The following is a 22595-nucleotide window of genomic DNA, read 5'->3' as shown; positions in this document are numbered from 1 at the left end:
ACCACACAGGAGCTACAGGAGCCACCGAGGCGAAGGGCTCCGGAGCGGAGGACCCTTCCTAAAGCGGCAAAACCGCGAAGGCAAAAATCGCGAAGGCAAAAGCGCCGGGAGTGAGAGAGTGCCCCAGCCCCCCGTCCCCCGAGCCGGAGAAGGGAGGTCCTGACGAGCGGCAGCTCTGACTCGGCGTGGGCGGGGACAGGAGGGACGGCGGCCAAACCCCCTCAGATACAAGAGCAGCCCCCAGGGAGCGCGAGCAACCCGGAGCGCGGCGCAGCAGTTCGCGCAGGGAAGGCGAGCGGGGAAGGCGAGCGGGCAGGGCGGCAGCCCCCCCTCCAGGCTCTAGAGGCTAGCTCAACTAGTGGTCATCGCCCTCCCAGAAGAGGACCTAGCCATGGTTTCCACTCGGCCGAAAGCCATCGCCAGAAGGAATGTGGCGACCCAGACTGAGCCCCCCACGCAAACATACATCTGTCCGGGTCTCTGGCTGCAGGGAGTGCCTGAGCCTGTCCCTTGTACAGGAGGGCAGCAGAGATAACACCTGTGTGCGCTGTGACCAGGTGGATGATCTGCTCAGCCTGGTGGCAGAGCTGAAGGAGGAAGTGGAGAGGTTAAGGAGTATCAGGGGAGTGTGAGAGGGAGATAGATTGGTGGAGCCGCACCCTACCATCCCAGAGGCAAAGGCAGCACATGGAGGCTCCACAAGAAGCAGAGGATCCCCTACCCTCTTGCCACCAGGCAGAAGGAGGGGACCCAGGAGACGGGGGGAAATGGACACAGGTCCCTGCTCGGGGCGCCAGGCAAATCCCTGCCTGGCCTCCCTCACCTCAACCTTCCCAGTTGCCCTTACAGAACAGATATGGGGCCCTGGAACTTGAGGGCCAGGCAAATGAGGATGTAGATGAAGGCCCATCCAGGGGGTTGCCCAGAGCGAGTCAGTCAGCCCCACGCATTACGACTGCCTCCGCTAAGAAAAAAAGGAGGGTAATTGTAGGTGATTCTCTTCTGAGGGGGACAGAGGGCCCAATATGCCAGCCAGACCCATCCCACAGGGAAGTCTGCTGCCTCCCTGGGGCCCGGGTTAAGGACATTACTAGGAAATTCCCTAGTCTGGTACAGGCCTCCGATTACTACCCGCTATTGGTTATACAGGCTGGCAGTGAGGACGTTGCAGAGAGAAGTCCCGAAGCGATCAAAAGGGACTTCAGGGCACTGGGGCGACTGGTGGAAGGATCAGGAGCACAGGTAGTGTTTTCCTCGATCCCTTCAGTGGCAGGGAAGAATACTGAAGGGAACAGGAAAACTCATCGGATCAACACGTGGCTCAGGGGCTGGTGCCATTGGAGAAATTTTGGCTTCTTTGACCACGGGGAGGTTTACACGGCACCAGGCCTGCTGGCGACGGACGGAGTTCAGCTGTCTCACAGGGGGAAAAGGATTCTTGCGTATGAGTTGGCGGGGCTCATCAAGAGGGCTTTAAACTAGGTTCGAAGGGGGAAGGGGATAAAACCAGGCTCACTAGAGAAGAGCCTAGGGACCGCACGCCAATGTCGGGGGCAAAATCGATAGCCCAGCTCAAGTGCATCTACACCAATGCATGCAGCATGGGCGGCAAACAGGAGGAGCTGGAAGCCATTGTGCAGCGGGATAGCTATGACTTAGTTGCCATCACGGAAACATGGTGGGATGAGTCTCACGATTGGAGTGCTGCAATGGATGGCTATAAGCTCTTCAGAAGGGACAGGCGAGGAAGGAGAGGCGGTGGGGTAGCCCTGTATGTTAGGGAGTGCTTCGACTGTCTAGAGCTCAATGATTGTGATGACGAGGTCGAGTGCTTGTGGGTGAGGATGAGGGGGAAGGCCAACAAGGCAGATATCCTGCTGGGAGTCTGTTATAGACCACCTAACCAGGACAAGGAGGCAGACGAAATATTCTACCAGAGGCTGGCAGAAGTCTCACAGTCGCAAGCCCTTGTTCTCGTGGGGGACTTCAACTTTCCGGACGTCTGCTGGAAATACCACACGGCAGAGAGGAAACAGTCGAGGAGGTTCCTGGAGTGTGTGGAAGATAACTTCCTGACGCAGCTGGTAAGCGAGCCCACCAGGGGAGGTGCCTCGCTTGACCTGCTGTTCACAGAGAAGGACTGGTGGGAGATGTGGTGGTCGGAGGCCGGCTTGGGCTTAGGGACCATGAAATGATAGAATTCTCGATACTTGGTGAAGTAAAGAGGGGGGCCAGCAAAACCGCTACCATGGACTTCCGGAGGGTGGACTTTGGCCTGCTCAGGACACTGGTCAAGAAAGTCCCTTGAGAGACAGTCCCTAAGGGCAAAGGGGTCCAGGAAGGCTGGACGTTCTTCAAGAAGGAAGTCTTAAAGGCGCAGGAGCAGGCTGTCCCCATGTGCCACAAGAAGAACGAGCGGGGAAGACGACCAGCCTGGCTGAATGGGGAGCTCTGGCTGGGACTCAGGAAAAAAAGGAGAGTTTACCACTTGTGGAAGAAGGGGCAGGCAACTCAAGAAGAGTACAGGGATCTCGATAGGTCATGCAGAGAGGAAATTAGAAAGGCAAAAGCCCAGCTAGAACTTAACCTGTCCACTGTTGTGAGAGACAACAAAAAATGCTTTTACAAGTATATTAATGAGAAAAAGAGAGCCAAGGAGAATCTCCATACTTTATTGGATGGGGGGGGGAACGTTGCCACCAAGGATGAGGATAAGGCTGAGGTACTTAACGCCTTCTTTGCCTCAGTCTTAAATAGTCAGAGCAGTTATCCTCAGGGTACTCAGCCCCCTGAGCTGGAAGACAGGGTTGGCGAGCAGGATAAACCCCCCATAATCCAAGAGGAAGCAGTTAACGACCTGCTACGCCACCCGGACGCTCACAAGTCTATGGGGCCGGATGGGATCCACCCGAGGGTACTGAGGGAGCTGGCGGAGGAGCTTGCCAAGCCACTCTCCATCATTTACCAGCAGTCCTGGTTAACAGGGGAGGTCCTGGACGACTGGAGGCTTGCCAATGTGATGCCCATCTACAAGAAGGGCCGGAAGGAGGATCCGGGGAACTACAGGCCGGTCAGCCTGACCTCGGTGCCGGGGAAGATTATGGAGCGGTTCGTCTTGAGGGTGCTCACAAGCCATGTGCGGGACATCCAGGGGATCAGGCCCAGCCAGCATGGGTTCATGGAAGGCAGGTCCTGCTTGACCAACCGGATCTCCTTCTATGACGAGGTGACCCGCCTAGTGGATGAGGGAAAGGCTGTGGATGTGGTCTACCTGGACTTTAGTAAAGCCTTTGACACTGTCTCCCACGGCATTCTCCTAGAGAAGCTGGCAGCTCACGGCCTAGACAGATACACTCTTCGCTGGGTAAAAAACTGGCTGGACGGCCGAGCCCAGAGAGTTGTGGTCAACGGAGTTAAATCCAGTTGGCGGCCGGTCACGAGCGGTGTTCCCCAGGGCTCAGTACTGGGGCCAGTCTTGTTCAATATCTTTATCAATGATCTGGATGAGGGGTTCGAGTGCTCCTTCAGTAAGTTTACAGATGACACCAAGCTGGGCAGGAGTGTTGATCGGCTTGAGGGTAGGACAGGCTGGATCGATGGGCTGAGGCCAATTGTATGAGGTTCAACAAGGCCAAGTGCCGGGTCCTGCACTTGGGTCACAACAACCCCAGGCAACGCTACAGGCTTGGGGAAGAGTGGCTGGAAAGCTGTCTGTCGGAAAAGGACCTGGGGGTGCTGGTTGACAGCCAGCTGAACATGAGCCGGCAGTGTGCCCAGGTGGCCAAGAAGGTCAACGGCATCCTGGCCTGTATCAGAAACGGTGTGGCCAGCAGGACTAGGGAGGTGATCGTGCCCCTGTACTCGGCCCTGGTGAGGCCGCACCTCGAATACTGTGTTCTGTTTTGGGCCCTGCGATGAGCGAGGGAAGGCAAGCAGTCGACTCAATGTGAGTGATAGGGCAAGCTTTCACTTTATTGCAAAACTCTACACATATTTATACACTGAGTTCTACCTTATGCATACTTGTCTATAAATCATTGGCTTAGCTCTAAGGATTACATTATCATACTCCTCCTACTTGCGGTTACTGCTACGTGGTCCGGGTTCCATCCTGTTTTTCTTATACAGTGCTTCTTCAAAGTTGTTTATCTGCACAGTGCAAGGTCAGCACGACCTTCTTTTCTCCCTTGTCAGCATGACTCGGAATTTACCACTGCGGCCTAATCTGGCTAACTTATGTCAAGATTGAATCATGACCGCGTTCCCTCATCCATTCTCCAACAATTCCCCCTTTTTCTTTTTGGACCACCAATACATTGTGGTTCATTTTTACAACATTATTTAAAATACAGTGATATGCTATTTTTACTATAACTATAATTGTTAATAAAACGCCAAGCCAGCGCAATCCTTCTTTAATCAATGACAAGAGCCAAGGAGACAATCCTCCAAACATGGACTTGAACCAATCGTCAAAAGGACTGTCGCTCTCGGTAACCCTTCTTGTGTGGTCGCGCAGCCACTGCAGTTGCTTCTGAATAGATTAACTGTGATTTGTGAGATTAAAACAACACATACCATCTACATCTTCACAGCCATGTCCTTGAGCTAATAATAGAAAATCAATGGCTGCTCGATTTTGTAAAATGGCATGGCGCAAACTGTCCATGTCTTGAGCCATTTCTGTCAAGACTTTGGTGGTCACGTTAGCTTGTTTCACCGACCAACATGCTAACTTCTTGAGTTGAGCCAGCGCTTGCGCAGTGCCTATGTTAGGCACTCGGGAAGCAAATACATTGGCTGTAGTCGACCATAAATCTACATTGTCGTTACAATCTGCCTGCAATTGATTTATAGACCTTTTGTGTCGATTTGTCGCTACTGTAGTTATATTGAGCCAACTTTGTTGGCTAACTGTGAGCAGAGTTAATTTACCTACATAACAAGGCCCTCCAAAGGCGTTCTTTGGGATACCAGGCCATGCTCCCTCCCAGCCCCCTGCACATCTGGCAGGGCATGGGAAGATGAAAAGTCCTTGACTAGCATAAACATTACCTAGCAACAACCAAAACATCAGTGTGTCATCAACATTATTCTCACACTACATCCAAAACACAGCACTATACCAGTTAATAGGAAGAAAATCAACTCCATCCCAGCCAAAACCAGGACAGTATCCACCCCTTATTCCATACCATTTACATCATGCTCAGGTCCCACACTATCCAATACATTCTCATTACCCACCATCCCCCTTCCCATCTTTTGATATAATACACAGATATCATTCCCTTAGTCTATGGACCACCCCTGTAAAATGTCCATAAAATATCCATAAATGTCCACAAAATGTCCACTGCGTTCATTTAGTCCATGACTTTGGGCTCCATCTGTTATGGTGGTCACTCAGGTCAGCAGAGGTGGTGTGTTGCGTGGAGTTACTGGGCACCAAAGCCGGCTCAGGTCGGGTCACTGCTGCACTTGCGCTGCTTCTTGTAAAGTTTGTCCTCCGTTGGTTCAGGTGGTTCCTGATGCTTGGGCATGGGCTTATCCACAGTCACAGACGCCTCGGGGTGTCCTGTCCCGCATGGACTCAGTCACAGGTCACAGTCCCTTCGATTCGAGTTCACGCTGCAGTTCCAGCCTGTCCAGCACAGCAGCACAGAAGCAGCAGCGATGCCCTGGCCATCTGCCGGCCCAGGCGCATCCCCATTGCTGTTATCAGAATGTTCCCAGGCACAGAACAGTAAGACGATCAGCAGTGCAGCAGTACAGCAAGCAGCGAGAGCAAAAAAGCAGCCACTAATGAGCACAAGACTCTAATACACATTAAGGCAAGCAAGCCCCATGGCAAGCACAAGAGCCTGCGAATTAATAGCTAAACAGCAGTAACAGCTATAAATTCAATCTAGCACATTCCAATCAAACGTGTCGTTATCTTGAACCCTTCGAGCCCCACATTGGGCGCCAAAAAGGACTGTCGTAGTTTAACCTGGCAGGCAGCCAAATACCACGCAGCCGCTCGCTCACCCCCCCCACCCCCAGCGGGATGGGGAGAGAATCGGAAGGGTAAGAGTGAGAAAACTCGTGGGTTGAGATTAAAGACAGTTTAATAGGGAAAGCAAAAGCCGCGCACGCAAGCAAAGCAAAACAAGGAATTCATTCACCACTTCCCATGGGCAGGCAGGTGTTCAGCCATCTCCAGGAAAGCAGGGCTCCATCATGCGTAATGGTTACTCCAGCTAAACGATCATTTGGGGCTCGGGGCGAGTGCACAGAGATTTCACAAAGTCTTTGCCAGTGGGCTTGCCAAAGTAATTGTTGTGATTGCTTCAAAATAAGCCTCATTATGTTCTTAATATCTTCTGGACATAGCATCCCGCTACCCCAGATATAGCTTAGCATTTGCCTTGCAGGCTCGCTATGCACCCCCGACTCATTAACTGTGTTTCGCAATTGATTTAATATTTTCCAATCTAAGGCCTCATGCACCCCAGTCATAGCCCCCGCGTTATCTACCTGGTAGATTACCGGGAAGGCTTGAGGGCTAATTTGATCTAATAAATCAAAATCTTTTTGTTCAATAGCTTCTCGTGCTATTTTGTCCCAACCAACCCGCACTAAACGCAGCTGTTGATGAGCTTGGGACGGTTTGGGGAGGGAAGGTTTGGGGGTGGCCTTTAGAAGACTTTCAGCTTGAGCAGTCTCCTGTCCGCTACTGTCTACCCTCTCATCTTCACTTGGACCCTCCCTCTCCTCCTCCCTCTCCCCCGGCGGTGCGGAGGGACAAGCCCTTTCTGTCGGTGGATCAGGAGGGGGATGAGAGGGTCGGCGAACGACGGGAACAGGAATTCCCGAAGGCGGAGGTGAAAAATAGTCACCCCCTGCTGTGAGACGTCCAGCGGCAGGATCGGACTGCTCAAGCCGATCGGAGGCAGCTGTAGCTATTTGCTTTTCAGTTTTATATCTTTTTATGCAATTAATAACATCTCTCCAAGATTTCATTAATTTTTTTGCTGATTTATCATCATCGATTACTAGATCCCACAAACAATCTCCATAAGAACGCCACTCGTCTACTTCAAACATACTTTCAGGGTCTTTAAAAAACCCTTTCGCTTTCCCTAACGCAATTAACCCAGCCAGGTCTTTCAATTGGCTTACTCCCCGCTTTTCTAAAAAGCGTTTTAAGATATCGAACGCTACCTCTGTTTCCATTGCGCGCTATGTTGACCTTCTTAATTATCCGGTCGTTTGCAGCCTTTTCCCACGGGTAGCCTTCTTTTGGACGGCGAACCCCTTTTAATCGTCCTGGGTTCAAGCACGGATCGGGCGCGCCGCGACAGCGTCCGCCGATCTTCTGCTCCCTGGTCGCTGCTACCAGTGCTTCTCCGATCTCGCTGTCCAGTGAAAAACAAGGATGGGGGTCCCTGTTCGGGCGCCACTTGCAACGAGCGAGGGAAGGCAAGCAGTCGACTCAATGTGAGTGATAGGGCAAGCTTTCACTTTATTGCAGAACTCTACACATATTTATACACTGAGTTCTACCTTATGCATACTTGTCTATAAATCATTGGCTTAGCTCTAAGGATTACATTATCATACTCCTCCTACTTGCGGTTACTGCTACGTGGTCCGGGTTCCATCCTGTTTTTCTTATACAGTGCTTCTTCAAAGTTGTTTATCTGCACAGTGCAAGGTCAGCACGACCTTCTTTTCTCCCTTGTCAGCATGACTCGGAATTTACCACCGCGGCCTAATCTGGCTAACTTATGTCAAGATTGAATCATGACCGCGTTCCCTCATCCATTCTCCAACAGGGCCCCTCACTACAAGAAGGACATTGAGGTGCTGGAGTGTGTCCAGAGAAGGACAACGAAGCTGGTGAAGGGTCTAGAGAACAAGTCTTATGAGGAGTGGCTGAGGGAACTGGGACTGTTTAGTCTGGAGAAGAGGAGGCTGAGGGGAGACCTCATCGTGCTCTACAACTACCTGGAAGGAGGTTGTAGGGAGGTGGGTGTTGGTCTCTTCTGCCAAGTAACTAGCGATAGGACGAGAGGAAATGGCCTCAAGTTGCGCCAAGGGAGGTTTAGACTGGACATTAGGAAAAATTTCTTTACTGAAAGAGTGGTCAGGCCTTGGAACAGGCTGCCCAGGGAAGTGGTGGAGTCACCATCCCTGGAAGTATTTAAAAGACGTGTAGATGAGGCCCTTAGGGACATGGTTTATTGGACATGGTGTGTTGGGTTGACGGTTGGACATGATGATCTTAGAGGTCTTTTCCAACCTTAATGATTCTATGATTCTATGATTCTATGATTAATGATTCTATGATTCTATGATTCTAATTTGTTCAAAGGCTTGTTGTTGCTCAGGGCCCCATTTGAAATTGTTCTTCTTCCTGGTCACTTGATAGAGAGGGCTTAAGATCAGGCTGTAATCTGGAATATGCATTCTCCAAAAACCCACAACGCCTAAGAAAGCCTGTGTTTCCTTTTTGCTAGTTGGTTGTGACATGGCTGTTATTTTGTTAATCACATCTATTGGGATCTGACGACGTCCATCTTGCCATTTTATTCCTAAAAACTGGATTGTATGATTCTAGGTCCTCCCAGGAGCAGAACATGACATTATCATTTTTAGCTGATTCAGCAGCCTCTCAACTCAGCAACTTGGAGCGGTGGCTTGTTTATATCCCATAATGTTCACTTGAATGCGGTGTTGTGCAAACAGCCACTAATACAAGAACTCACCATTTCAGTAAGCTAGTTGCAGCTTTGTTCCCTATTTCCAGTTTCCTTTTCTAATTGCAGATGGCCCCTCCAGCCACAAGCAATGGCTGCTCCCCCATCTGTCTTCAAACCGGAGAAAGACCCAAGCTCGATATTACAGAACCGGGTGTTTTTTTCCCCGAAGATCAGAGCACTCTGATCCAGTTTTTGCCACCTGATAGACAGGCTCAATCCATCATACTGAGCCCACCAGCTAGGGCTGTCCCAGATTTCTAAAGGTTTTAGCTCACATCTGTCTGTGCTTCACAGTGTTCTTCGGAGCTGCCAGAGCAGCATCTCTCTGTGCCTCTCAGCAGCATGGTAGCAGCAGTTGCTGTTTGCATAATACTATCTTGCCAGAGTGGACCGTACCAAAGAACTCACTGTGTTTAGGGTTGTGGTAGCAACGTGGGACCCTGGGCTGAGGGTCCAGCATCACCCTGTAGATAGTTTCTTCTTTGGCTTGAAGAGAGTTTTGATACATATTTTTCCCAGCACTCTGGGGGAAATGGCAGCTACTTTCCTCCCTTCCATATTCAGGTGTGCTGGGTTTTCTCTTTACATGAAGTTTATCAAGCACTCATCCAGGTTTAGTCCTGGAAGCATGAATGCCATCTGTTGCCAGCACATCTAAAATTTCCCCCAGAGAAGCTCTCCAGAAAATGCCTATTAACCCCCTCCCAGGGAACCTAAGGTGTGACAGCACAAGGATATTACACAGTGCACCTTCATTCAGTAATAGATTTGCTGGTTCAATTGAAGAGCAAATGGTGATTGTAATATTGTAATAGACTTTAGATATTGCTAAGCTGGTGGGAGCACAGGAGCTACTAAATGTGAATCACAGGCCACTTCTAATCCATGCATTAATCCAGGATCTCTACTTCTAAACAGACACACATCAGCATGTTTCCACCATTAAACCAATTATTTAAGATCACCACCGTAAGGTGTGTATGGGGGAAGCTATTCCATTTTAGGCAGTTACTGGATTTCTGGCTGTGTCCAGACACAAAGTACGGCAACGTTCTTCAGCATTAACTTCATGTTTTATCCTTTTGTACAAGCCAATGAATAAGTCTCTAAAAGAGCAGAGATGGAAACGCCCTTCATGGAAGAGCTAGCCAAATCCTCCCATTGATTGCACTCCGATAAGGAGAGATGTTTATCAGTGATCATCATATAAACGATATTGCCTGTCTCCTGGCATCATGTAGCCATCTCTGGGTGTGGTTAATTCTGCCTGTGATCTAAATGTCATGACACATTGTGGTTTTTTGTTTTTTTTTTTTTCCAAAATTCCTCACCGTGGGTTATGTGCTGCATACAGGCTCCACGGACACTGCTAAAACAGAAGCAATGGAATAGCAGCATCCTCTGCAAACCCAACATACAGAGAACTAAATTACTTGCTTGACAAGTCTGTGTCCACCAGACACAGAGTCTGGCAGATTTTTTAATAAAAACTGGATCTAAAGATGCTGCCTGCCCACTAATCTGAAGAAAAATATCCCTGCCACTTAAAAAAAGAGAAGACAGTAGCTGCAGGAAAAAGTATGTACAGGGCACCTGACCTTTGTGCGTCAACAGATTTCGGAGGGTCACATACAACATGGGAAAAACTACTCTGTAAACACTCACATAAAGTTTATAGAACTTTGCCTGCAAAAATCTCAGAGGGGGATGAGAAAAGAATGGGAGTGGTTTATTTCAATTCCTGCCTTCTATTTCTGTCCATTAATTACGTCAAGAAAACCACTGAATGAACCAGAGCCATTCATTTTGTTTCCTATTGCCATTAGGCATGGTAAAAACCCCAGACATAACAGCTTCCAAATGCTTAACTGCAGGAATCTGGACATCCAGTATTTTCTCCATAGTATTTCAAGATCATGATATTGTTTGACACACACTATCTTTTGGGACACTGGGACACTACTGACCTCAGGATAAGGACAGGAAGTATCATAGTGGATCTTTTCATTATTCTAGGATCCATAATTAAAACTAAACACCAGAAGAAAATAATTCCTCATAATCACTATGAAGATTTCTAATTCAACAAGTAACTTGTTCACGGCCCTCAGGGGCTAAGGGAATATCAGTATTAAATGATAAAAACAAACTAGGGAAAACTTCAGCCTTTCCAGTTCAAAGCTTTGCATTCCCATGTCAAGGATACAGTTGAAGCTCTGTGTAAGGCATCATTTATGTTTTCATGCAATACGCCAGGTCTGCGTGCTTTGACAGCTTGGGCTCTCGGTTGACTACAGGGAAATCTCAGTTGGCCTCTGCTCTCGATCTTATCCTATTCTGTGATGCTTAATACCATCACACCCTGTCACTCCTTTAGAGCTGTACCAGAACATGACTCTGGGGTGGGAGGGTTGCTACAGAAACCTGCAGCACTGCAGCATGTTAAACAGTCCATATGCAGCCATCATTTTATAAGCAATGCTTTTAACGCATCATCCTCCTTACCTTCCCCATGCTCTGTCTTCTGTGAAGGAGACTCCCATATGGGAAAAGTGATGGAGAGGAAATATCTTTGAAGCAGCAATTAAGTATTAAGAAGCCTTACAGGAGCTTCTGGTTCTCCTATAGATTTATAAAAATCAAACGTCCAAGAAAAGCAGCTCTATGGGCCGAGCACAAAGATGGGAGTTGGGACATTTACACTTATTCCCAGATCTGCCCTAGACTTCTGGTTGACCATGGGCAGCCCCTACGTGTGCCTGTGTCCTGAAAGAATAGGCACGACCATGGTTACCCACCGTCAGCCTCAAGCTCTCCAGATGCAAAGCTTGACACGAGAGCAACGTTGTCTGTGGGTGAGGGATTATTCTCATCTGCTCTTTTCAGGGGCTAGATTCACCACCTCCAAGAGGTGTGACTCCACCAAAATGCTGTCCCTAAGAACAGTGTTCATAGCACCACAGTTACACAAGTCCAGATCTGGTGGATGAGCTGTTACTTTGGGAGTGTTTTCAGAAGCCTGCCTGTGACGTTCGACCACGGGCAAATGCTTGGCAGATGGCTCCTACCTTTGTTTGCTGAGCAAACAAATCATCTCCTCACCATAAAAGTCACTGGAAATAAGAAACATTGCTGGCTTTGTGGTCAGATTACAGGAGCTAAAGGGTGATACCCAGAAAAGGCAGGGTATGGCAGGGTACTGACCATCTGAATTTATACCCCTGGCTCAGTGACATATTATTTTCTAGCAGCTGAACAACCTGGCTCAAAGCAAATTTTAGTGAAATCTTGGCCATCTCACAGGGAGGTGTTGTGCCACGACATCTGGCAATTTCACTGGTACCTGTGTAGCACAAGGTACAGACCGATGAAGCAGCTGAGAAGCAGAAACAGCTTTCCCCAGGTGCTTTGATAAAGCCTTGCAAGGAGACGGTGGGAGTGCAATTCAATGACACTTTTTTTAATTGCCGTAGTGCAATTTGAAAGCATGCAGCTGCCATACGCAGAAATGTGACCACAGTACATTTAATAATTTAATAAACTAGTGTAACAGGGCACATGGTGCCACAGAGGTTTTGTTTTCATAGGGAATACAGAATAGTCAGACTAGAACAGTTTTAAGCCTACCAAGTTCACTGCCTTATTCCTGACAGTGGGCAGCAGCCCCAACTCAACAGAAGACTGAGAAAGGCCAACAGGATGCAGATGGAGTTCATCTGGTCCCTGTAAAGGTCTCATCCTGACTCCCAGAAGTAAAAGACTGGTCGAACACCAAAAATAGAAAGATCTATATCCAACCCACACTCCTCTTTTTTCTTTTTTTTTGTTTTTTCTTTTTTTTTTCCTTTTGGGAATTTCTTAGATATGTAACCCCTCAATTCCCTCTCCCTCTTGGCAGCAATAATAAAGTGAGTTCCAGGATCCCATCACACATTGGGTATTCCAGGAAAATCTCTAGGAAAATGTGGTCACTGGCTCTGTTTTCCTATGCTGTTCCTTCTGCCTGGAGTCATCCTGTTACAGAGCTATTAATCCGTGTAACATCACTGTGGTGAATGCCCTCATCGTGGTGGTGCAGAAGAGTGCATGGAGGCAGATGGAGGTGACATGGTGTAATAGATACACCTTTAAATTGTTTTAACCCATGATTTGAGTTGCATGTTATAGGAATTACTATAGCAGGAACCACCCGAACCAATGGAGGACAAGCTTTACAAGAAGCAGTGCAAGTGCAGCAGTGACCCGACCTGAGCTCGCTTTGGTGCCCAATAACTCCACGCAACACACCACCTCTCCTGTCCTGAGTGACCACCATAACAGATGGAGCCCAAAGTCATGGACTAAATGAACTCAACGGACATTTTGTGGACATTTGTGGACATTTTACAGACATTTCACAGGAATGGTCCATACACTAAGGGAATGATATCTGTCTATTATATCAAAGGATGGGAAGGGGGGTGGTGGGTAATGAGAATGTATTGCATAGTGTGGGACCTGAGCATGACGTAAATGGTATGGAATAAGGGGTGGAGAATGTGCTGGTTTTGGCTGGGATAGAGTTAATTTTCTTCATAGTAGCTAGTATGGAGCTATGTTTTCGATTTGTACTGAAAACAGTGTTGACAATATAGGGATGTTTTTGTTATTGCTGAGCAGTGCTTACACAGAGTCAAGGCCTTTTCTGCTTCTCACACCACCCCACCAGCGAGTAGGCTGGGGGTGCACAAGAAGTTGGGAGGGGACACAGCAGGGACAGCTGACCCCAACTGACCAAAGGGATATTCCATAGCATATGACGTCATGCTCAGCATATAAGGCTGGGCGAAGAAGAAGGAAGGGGGGACGTTCGGAGTGATGGCATTTGTCTTCCCAAGTAACCATTACGCATGATGGAGCCCTGCTTTCCTGGAGATGGCTGAACACCTGCCTGCTGATGGGAAGTAGTGAATGAATTCCTTGTTTTGCTTTGCTTCTGTGTGTGGCTTTTGCTTTACCTATTAAACTGTCTTTATCTCAACCCATGAGTTTTCTCACTTTTACCCTTCTGATTCTCTCCCCCATCCCACTGTGGGGGGAGTGAGCGAGTGGCTGTGTGGTGCTTAGTTGCCGGCTGGGGTTAAACCACGACACATGGCTTGCCGACCTTACATCATCGCTCACAGACAGGCCAAGTACAGGATCTAATGGCCTTGTCTCTTAATCATCTCCTTCGCCTACATTGCCTTCTCCTCAGTACCTGAAGCTGCTGTTAGGCAGGGAAGAGAAGTGAAAGGGAGGGCAGATTGCTGCCGCATGGTGCAGAGGAGGCAAACACCAAGCCACCATACCCTGTTCATTAAGGTCTCACACAACCAGACTCCCAACCAGTATGGTAGGAGTTTTGTTTCCATGAAGTTTAAGATAAGATGAAGAGTGGAGGACTCGGTCCGAAGAGAGTCTATGAACTTCACTACAGCTCATGTTTGGCACAGCTCAACCTTTCTGTGCCTGTCAGGGCCCTAATATGCCTTAATGGCCTTGACCTCACCTGGCACCTCCCTTCACACCCCCTGTCCAAGGCCCAGGAGCTCCACTTAAGCCCAGCCCTGGGCCTTCATTCCTTGCCTGAGCTACATTGTAGGAGTACCAATCTCCAGCCTGACGTCTGTCCTAGTTTCCCAGATGGACCTATCCAGCCCTACCTCCTAGATGGACCTATGGTGTAGTCTTGTCTTCAGCCCTGTCTCCCACTGTTCCTGACTGGGCTCCCTAAATGGACCCTGGACCTGGTTCATCACCTCACCTTGTCTGGGATGGTCGGGATGGGCCCCATTACTAGCATCCTGCTTTGTCCCCCCTGACCAAATGCTGCAGGACTGGACCCTGATCAGTGAGGGCATTGCCTGCGCTGGGGTCACCCTCAGCTCCCAGCTCGTCCCCTATCATAGGGCAGCCCTGCTCTGGCTGCTCTCTGACAGTGCCTCAGCTGGTCTTCAGATGAATCCAGCTAACACCTTCCTAAATGCAGAAAGAGCAGTGCAGATTGCTGCTGTAGCTATTCCTTCAGGGGCTTCTCAGACCACTTTTCACATGATCAGACAACACTCCCTTCAGCCTTGGGCATGACGAAGACTGGGAAACATTTGCAGGTTGAGGATGGGAAGAGAGGGCAGTCGTTACCACCATCCTGACCACACTGACAAGGTCCTTGAGGATAACCCACCAGGCATCCTTCTCAGATCTAAGCATGCAAGTGGAGGTGGAGCAGAACCTGAGCCCACTACCCAAGTTCCTTGCTCTCTGATTAAATTTCAAAGAGATAAGAACCCAGCTGCTGCTCCAGCCCAGGGCAATGTGTATTGGCCATAGGAAGTTATATGCATCCCTCCTATTTCACTAGAGAATTCATCAGGTGACCAGGAAAAACAAAAACAGAGTCCAAGCAGCCCCCTCGCTGCTGGCCCTGCAGAAAGGATACTGGTTTGACCGTAGATACTGATCCAAGATGAAATTTGTCATTGACTCACAGGCCCTGCATTTCCTCTCCTATTGTCTGAAAGTCAATTTCAAAGTTGTTTTCGCAGCCCTTCGTGACGTCCCAGTGCAGCTGTGCTAAATTCCAACGTGAAAGCGAAGAAATAAAAGGGAATTAGGATCAGAGCAAACGTTAAAAGCCTTCAGAAGAGATTTTTCTTCTCCAGAGTGTCTATAGACAGAGAGCCCATCGTGGTGGATCCACACTGGGCAGTCCCCTCTGCAACTGTGCAGATTGAATTGCCTCAGATAAGAATCTTGATTAAAGCCCTTAAATCTTGCTGAACCACATCTGGCACCCTACTTTTCACTTTATTTCAGTCTTTACACAGGCAAATCTCTTACTGAAGTCAGGAAGGATCTTCCTGTCTGCAGTGTAAATAAACACAGGATTAGGACTTGACTTTTCATATTTACAGACCAATATTGAGTCCATTTTTGTGCTGCACTAAGTGCCTTTGCATGTCACTCATTCACACTTGGTTTCTGAGTCATTCCTAACTAATTTTGTGAGCTGGTGGGTAGTACATACCTTCACACTCAGCCCTTCCAGTTAACTGCACAGCACTTTGTTTTAAAGTTTATTTTATTTTTCTAAGCTACTGTGTTCTTGCTGTGCAGGATAAGGCCAAGGATGTCTGGGGTTGCACCAGTCTGAGAGCTCTAGTTTCACCTTCAGTCTTCACACTAAGAGCAAATAAATCCTGACCTACCCAAGCACTACCGCAGCCATTGCTTGAAGCTGCTGCCCTTAATAATAGGAACCTCCTATTATTTAATCACAGCAAAAATAATCAGAAGACACGTAAGAAGCTTCTTCAGATAAGAGACACTTCCCTTGTCCCCCTCTCAATCTGCACTGCCTCTGTTCACGCAGATGAATGAGACCAACCTAATCTTCCAGCCCACTGCATGACACATCTCATACGCCCACGGGGACAGGCCTTCAACTCTTCCTCTGAAAATGTTCCTCCACCTTACCGTGAGGCCTCTGTGTTAAGGGGATTTCCACTACATGCAGCTCCTATCCTCTTCTTATCCTCATCCTACCTCATCAGTCCAGCTTCCCGCACTTTCCAACCTTCCTGCCCGGCCGGTGCTCAGCTAAAAAGGCTCTGTGGCTGGAGCAATGTGGTAGGGACATGCTGCAGCTTGGCCTCTCGCGTCGTTTTCTGATGAGCTCTAGGAGGGAATTTGCCCTCCAAAGTCTCCTGCAAGTCCAAGTGTGATGGATTGTGTCCCGGTTTCGGCTGGGATAGGGTTAAATTTCTTCCTAGTGCTGTGTTTTGGATTTAGTATGAGGAGAATGTTGATAACACACTGATGTTTTCAGTTGTTGCTAAGTGCCCTCCTAGTCCAAGGACAGCTCCCGTGCCTACTGACTGAGCTAGGTACACAAGATGGGAGGGAACATAATCAGGACAGCCAGCCCAGCTGGCTAATGGGGTATTCCATACCATGTGACGTCATGCTCAGTATATGAATGGTAGGCGTGTTCCAGGAAGTACCGATTGCTACTTGGTTATCGGTCAGCGCGGGTGGTGAGCAATTGCATTGTGCATCACTCATTTTGTATATTCTATCATTATTTATTATTATTATTTTCCCTTTTCTGTTCTGTTAAACTGTCTTTATCTCAACCCACGAGTTTTTCTCACTCTTACCCTTCCGATTCTCTCCCCGTCCCACTGCAGGGTGGGGGGAGTGAGTGAGCGGCTGCGTGGTATTTGGCTGCCTGCCAGATTAAACCACGACAGTCCTTTTTGGCGCCCAACGTGGGGCTCGAAGGGTTGAGATAACGATAGATCTGACCAAAGTGTGTTAAGGCAAAATTGTTATAAGCATTCGTTATATTGATTGGTCACAATGTTGATGTATTGGCTGTCAAAGTTGTGGGGCTGGCTCTCAATGTTGGGTCATGTAATACCTTGCTTGCAGTATGTGTTCCCTTTTGTGCTGTTTATCATCAGTCGGAACTGGGCCAAGATTATAATTTTGCTGATGTTTTATGAGGTGATAAAATCATTGGTAGTAAGTCTAATCTGGTATCTGTACTCGGCACTGCCGTCATTTCTGTACCTCGGGAACCACCTCTTAGAAATTATTGGTAATTGCACTTGTTCCTTCTCGGAGAATGAATTTAAGGGGGAGACGGGATGGGACACTCTCTCCCACTTGTTCATCTTCCCTTCCATATCGTCAGAAACTCCTTTTTCTTCTATCCTCTTCACAAAGATGTCCACAATATTCCCTGAGAATTTTGAATATCCTTGGGATGTTCAAACAAGCATGTTCATATTGCTATGTCTCCTGAATGTGGTTCAGGCCTTGTTTAGGGTTAAACAATTATTCAGGAATACTGTCCAGAGATCAACCCCCAGGAACAAGAAAAGAGGGAGGGCAAACGGCAGTGCCTCGTCGGGGCGGGCGGAGCGGCGAGTCTCAGAGGCGGTGGGCAGCGGGAGATCAACCCCGGCAACATACACGGTAGCTACTCAAAACCCCACGACAGGTACTGCGGCTATTTCAACCCCCACGACAACCCCTGTGGCTACTCAAACCCCGGCAACAGTCACCGTAGCTTCTCCAACCCCTACAACAGGCACTGCAGCCACTCAAACTCCGGCAACAGGGACTACAGTTACTCCAACCCCCATGACAAGCACTGCAGCTACCCAAACCCCAGCAACAGGTACTACAGCTGAACCAGAGGACCAACCCTTGCTGGTATCCGTTGCCCCTGTACAGAAGAGGAAATCTTGGAAGCGGAGATCAGGTCGTATAAAAAGGGATGATGAAAGAGCAGGGACATCACGAGGAGAGGAGGAGGAAGAGGAAGAACTCATAAAGGAGACGGAAACCACCCGATCCCTATCCCTGAGTGAGCTGCGAGATATGCGGAAAGATTTCAACCATTGTCCAGGCGAGCACATAGTTACCTGGCTGCTCCGATACTGGGATAATGGGGCCAGTAGCCTGGAATTAGAGGGGAAGGCAGCCAAACAGCTGGGATCCCTTGCTAGGGAAGGAGGCATTGAAAAAGCAATTGGAAAAGGGACACAGGCCCTCAGCCTCTGGAGGCGACTGCTGTCAGACGTGAAGGAAAGGTATCCCTTCAAGGAAGATGTTATATATCGCCCAGGCAAATGGACCACTATGGAGAGAGGTATCCAGTACCTGAGAGAACTAGGCATGCTGGAGGTAGTTTATAGTGACCTGGACGATGTCCGAACACCCAAAGATCCAGATGAAGTCCAGTGCACGCGACCCATGTGGCAGAAATTAGTACGGAGCGCACCAGCGTCATATGCCAATAAGTTGGCAGTACTGTGCTGGAAAGAGGAAGAAGCACCAACGGTTGATGTTGTGGTTAGCAATCTCCGTGAATACGAAGAAACTGTCTCCTCCTCCCTTGTCTCAGCTGTGGAGAAACTGTCCTGGAAGGTCCAGCAACTCAAAGACGATAGGTCCTATTCTCCACCTGTATGGACCAGTATCTCAGCCATTAGGAGTCAGCGTTTTTCTCCTCAAGAGAGAGGATATCGAAAGTACACACCACGGGGCACCCTGTGGTTTTACCTGCGTGACCACGGAGAGGACATGAGGCAGTGGGATGGAAAACCTACCTTGACCCTAGAGGCACGTGTACGTGAGTTGCAAGGAAAAACAATGACGCAAGGGGGTTCTCCCAGGAAAAATGCTGCTCCAGTTGTCAGGAAAAACCTGTCTCACGACGGTCCAGTTTCCAGCGAACAGTTCCCCAGACAGAGTAGAAGGGCTGATCTTACTTTGGATTGTAATTGCGATGAAGAAATTCTTGACTCCCGTTTGCAAGAAGTGAGAAGCGGATACTATGACCAGAACTAGAGGGGCCCTGCCTCCGGCCAGGTGGAGGAAAGGGACAACCGGGTTTACTGGACTGTGTGGATTCAATGGCCTGGCACATATGACCCACAGGAGTATAAGGCTCTCGTAGACACTGGTGCACAGTGTACCCTGATGCCATCAAGCTATAAAGGGGCAGAACCCATTTGTATTTCTGGAGTGACAGGGGGATCCAAGAGTTAATTGTGTTGGAGGCCGAAGTGAGCCTAACGAGGAATGAGTGGCAGAAGGACCCCATTGTGACTGGCCCAGAGGCTCCGTGCATCCTTGGCATAGACGACCTCAGGAGAGGGTATTTCAAGGACCCAAAAGGGTACCAGTGGGCTTTTGGTATAGCTGCCCTGGAGACGGAGGAAACTAAACAGCTGTCCACCTTGCCCCGTCTCTCGGAGGACCCTTCTGTTGTGGGGTTGTTGAGGGTTGAAGAACAGCAGGTACCAATCGCTACCACAACAGTGCACCGGCGACAATATCGCACCAACCGAGATGCCCTGATCCCTATCCATGAGCTGATTCGTCGACTGGAGAGCCAAGGAGTGATCAGCAAGACTCGCTCACCCTTTAACAGTCCCATATGGCCAGTGCGAAAGTCCAATGGAGAGTGGAGACTAACAGTAGACTATCGTGGCCTGAACGAAGTCACGCCGCCACTGAGTGCTGCCATGCCGGACACGCTAGAACTCCAATACGAACTGGAATCAAAGGCAGCCAAGTGGTACGCCACAATGGATATCGCTAATGCGTTCTTCTCAATACCTTTGGCGGCAGAGTGCAGGCCACAGTTTGCTTTCACTTGGAGGGGCGTCCAGTACACCTGGAACCGACTGCCCCAGGGGTGGAAACACAGCCCTACCATTTGCCATGGACTGATCCACACCGCACTGGAACAGGGTGAGGCTCCAGAACACCTGCAATACATTGATGACATCATTGTGTGGGGCAACACAGCAGAAGAAGTTTTTGAGAAAGGGGAGAGAATAGTCCAAATCCTTCTGAAGGCCGGCTTTGCCATAAAACAAAGAAAGGTCAAGGGACCTGCACAGGAGATCCAGTTTTTAGGAATAACATGGCAAGATGGACATCGTCAGATCCCAACGGATGTAATCAATAAAATAACAGCCATGTCCCCACCAACTAGCAAAAAGGATACACAAGCTTTCATAGGCGTGGTGGGTTTTTGGAGAATGCATATTCCAAATTACAGTCAAATTGTAAGCCCTCTCTATCACGTGACCAGGAAGAAGAACGACTTCAAATGAGACCCTGAGCACAAGAAGCCTTTGAACAAATTACACGGGAGATAGTTCATGCAGTAGCCCTTGGGCCAGTCCGGGCAGGACAAGATGTGAAGAATGTGCTCTACACCGCAGCCAGGGAGAATGGCCCTACCTGGAGCCTCTGGCAGAAAGCACCAGCGGAGACTCGAGGTCAACCTATAGGGTTCTGGAGTCGGGGATACAGAGGATCCGAGGCCCGCTACACTCCAACTGAGAAGGAGATATTGGCAGCATATGAAGGGATTCGAGCTGCTTCGGAAGTGGTTGGTACTGAAGCACAGCTCCTCCTGGCACCCCGACTGCCGGTGCTGGGCTGGATGTTCAAAGGGAGGGTCCCCTCTACACATCATGCAACTGATGCTACGTGGAGTAAGTGGGTCACGCTGATCACACAACGGGCCCGAATAGGAAACCCCAGTTGCCCAGGAATCTTGGAGGTGATCACGAACTGGCCAGAAGGCAAAGATTTCAGAATATCCCCAGAGGAGGAGGTGACGCGTGCTGAAGAGGCCCCACTGTATAACTACTGGAAAATGAGAAGCAATATGCCCTGTTCACTGATGGGTCCTGTCGCCTTGTGGGAAAACATCGGAGATGGAAGGCTGATGTATGGAGTCCTATACGCCAAGTTGCAGAAACTGCTGAAGGAGAAGGTGAGTCGAGCCAATTTGCAGAGGTGAAAGCCATCCAGCTGGCCTTGGACATTGCTGAACGAGAAAAATGGCCAGTACTTTATCTCTATACTGACTCATGGATGGTGGCAAATGCCCTGTGGGGGTGGTTGCAGCAGTGGAAGCAGAACAACTGGCAGCGCAGAGGGAAACCCATCTGGGCTGCCGCATTGGGGCAAGATATTGCTGCCCGGGTAGAGAATCTGGCTGTAAAAGTACGTCACGTAGATGCTCACGTACCCAAGAGTCAGGCCACTGAAGAACATCAAAACACCCAACAGGTGGACCAGGCTGCTAAGATTGAAGTAGCTCAGGTGGATCTGGACTGGCAACATAAGGGTGAATTATTTATAGCTTGGTGGGCCCATGACACCTCAGGCCATCAAGGAAGAGATGGAACATACAGATGGGCTCGTGATCGAGGGGTGGACTTGACCATGGACGCTATTGCACAGGTTATCCATGAATGTGAAACATGCGCTGCAATCAAGCAAGCCAAGCGAGTAAAGCCTCTCTGGTATGGGGGACGATGGTTAAAATATAAATATGGGGAGGCCTGGCAGATTGATTATATCACACTCCCACAAACCCGACAGGGCAAGCGCTATGTGCTCACCATGGTGGAAGCAACCACCGGATGGCTGGAAACATACCCTGTGCCCCATGCCACCGCCCGGAACACCATCCTGGGCCTTGAAAAGCAAATCCTATGGCGACATGGCACCCCAGAAAGAATTGAGTCAGACAACGGGACTCATTTCCGAAACACCCTCATAGACACCTGGGCCAAAGAGCATGGCATTGAGTGGGTCTATCACATCCCCTACCATGCACCAGCCTCCGGGAAAATCGAACGATACAATGGACTGCTAAAGACTACGCTGAGAGCAATGGGTGGTGGGACATTCAAGCATTGGGACACACATTTAGCAAAAGCCACCTGGTTAGTCAACACTGGGGGATCCTTCAGTCGAGCTGGCCCTGCCCAGTCAAAACCCTTACGTACTGTAGATGGAGATAAAGTCCCTGTCTTGCACATGAGAAATATGCTGGGGAAGACAGTCTGGGTTACTCCTGCCTCTGGCAAGGGAAAACCCATTCGTGGGATTGCTTTTGCTCAAGGACCTGGGTACACTTGGTGGGTGATGCGAAAGGATGGGGAAGTCCGGTGTGTACCTCAAGGGGATTTAATTTTGGGTGAAAATAGCCAATGAACTGGATTGTATGATATTAATTACTATTTAATACTGTATGTCATCACTTCTATGGTTACTATACACCATATTAACAGTATTATAGTAAGAATCACCCAGATTAATGAAGAATGAACTCTGATGAAACCGAGCAAAGTGCAACGATGATAGAACCGGACGAGCGCAGTGATAATGGAACCAGAACAGGCCTCAGCATGCAACAGTCCAACACCACACACCATCTCTCCTGCCCTGAAAGACTGTTATGACAGATGGAGCCCAAAGTCGTGGACTAAATGAACTCAG

This window comes from Calonectris borealis, chromosome W (assembly GCF_964195595.1).
Source record: "Calonectris borealis chromosome W, bCalBor7.hap1.2, whole genome shotgun sequence".
NCBI lineage: Eukaryota > Metazoa > Chordata > Aves > Procellariiformes > Procellariidae > Calonectris > Calonectris borealis.
This window is presented reverse-complemented; position numbering follows the sequence as displayed.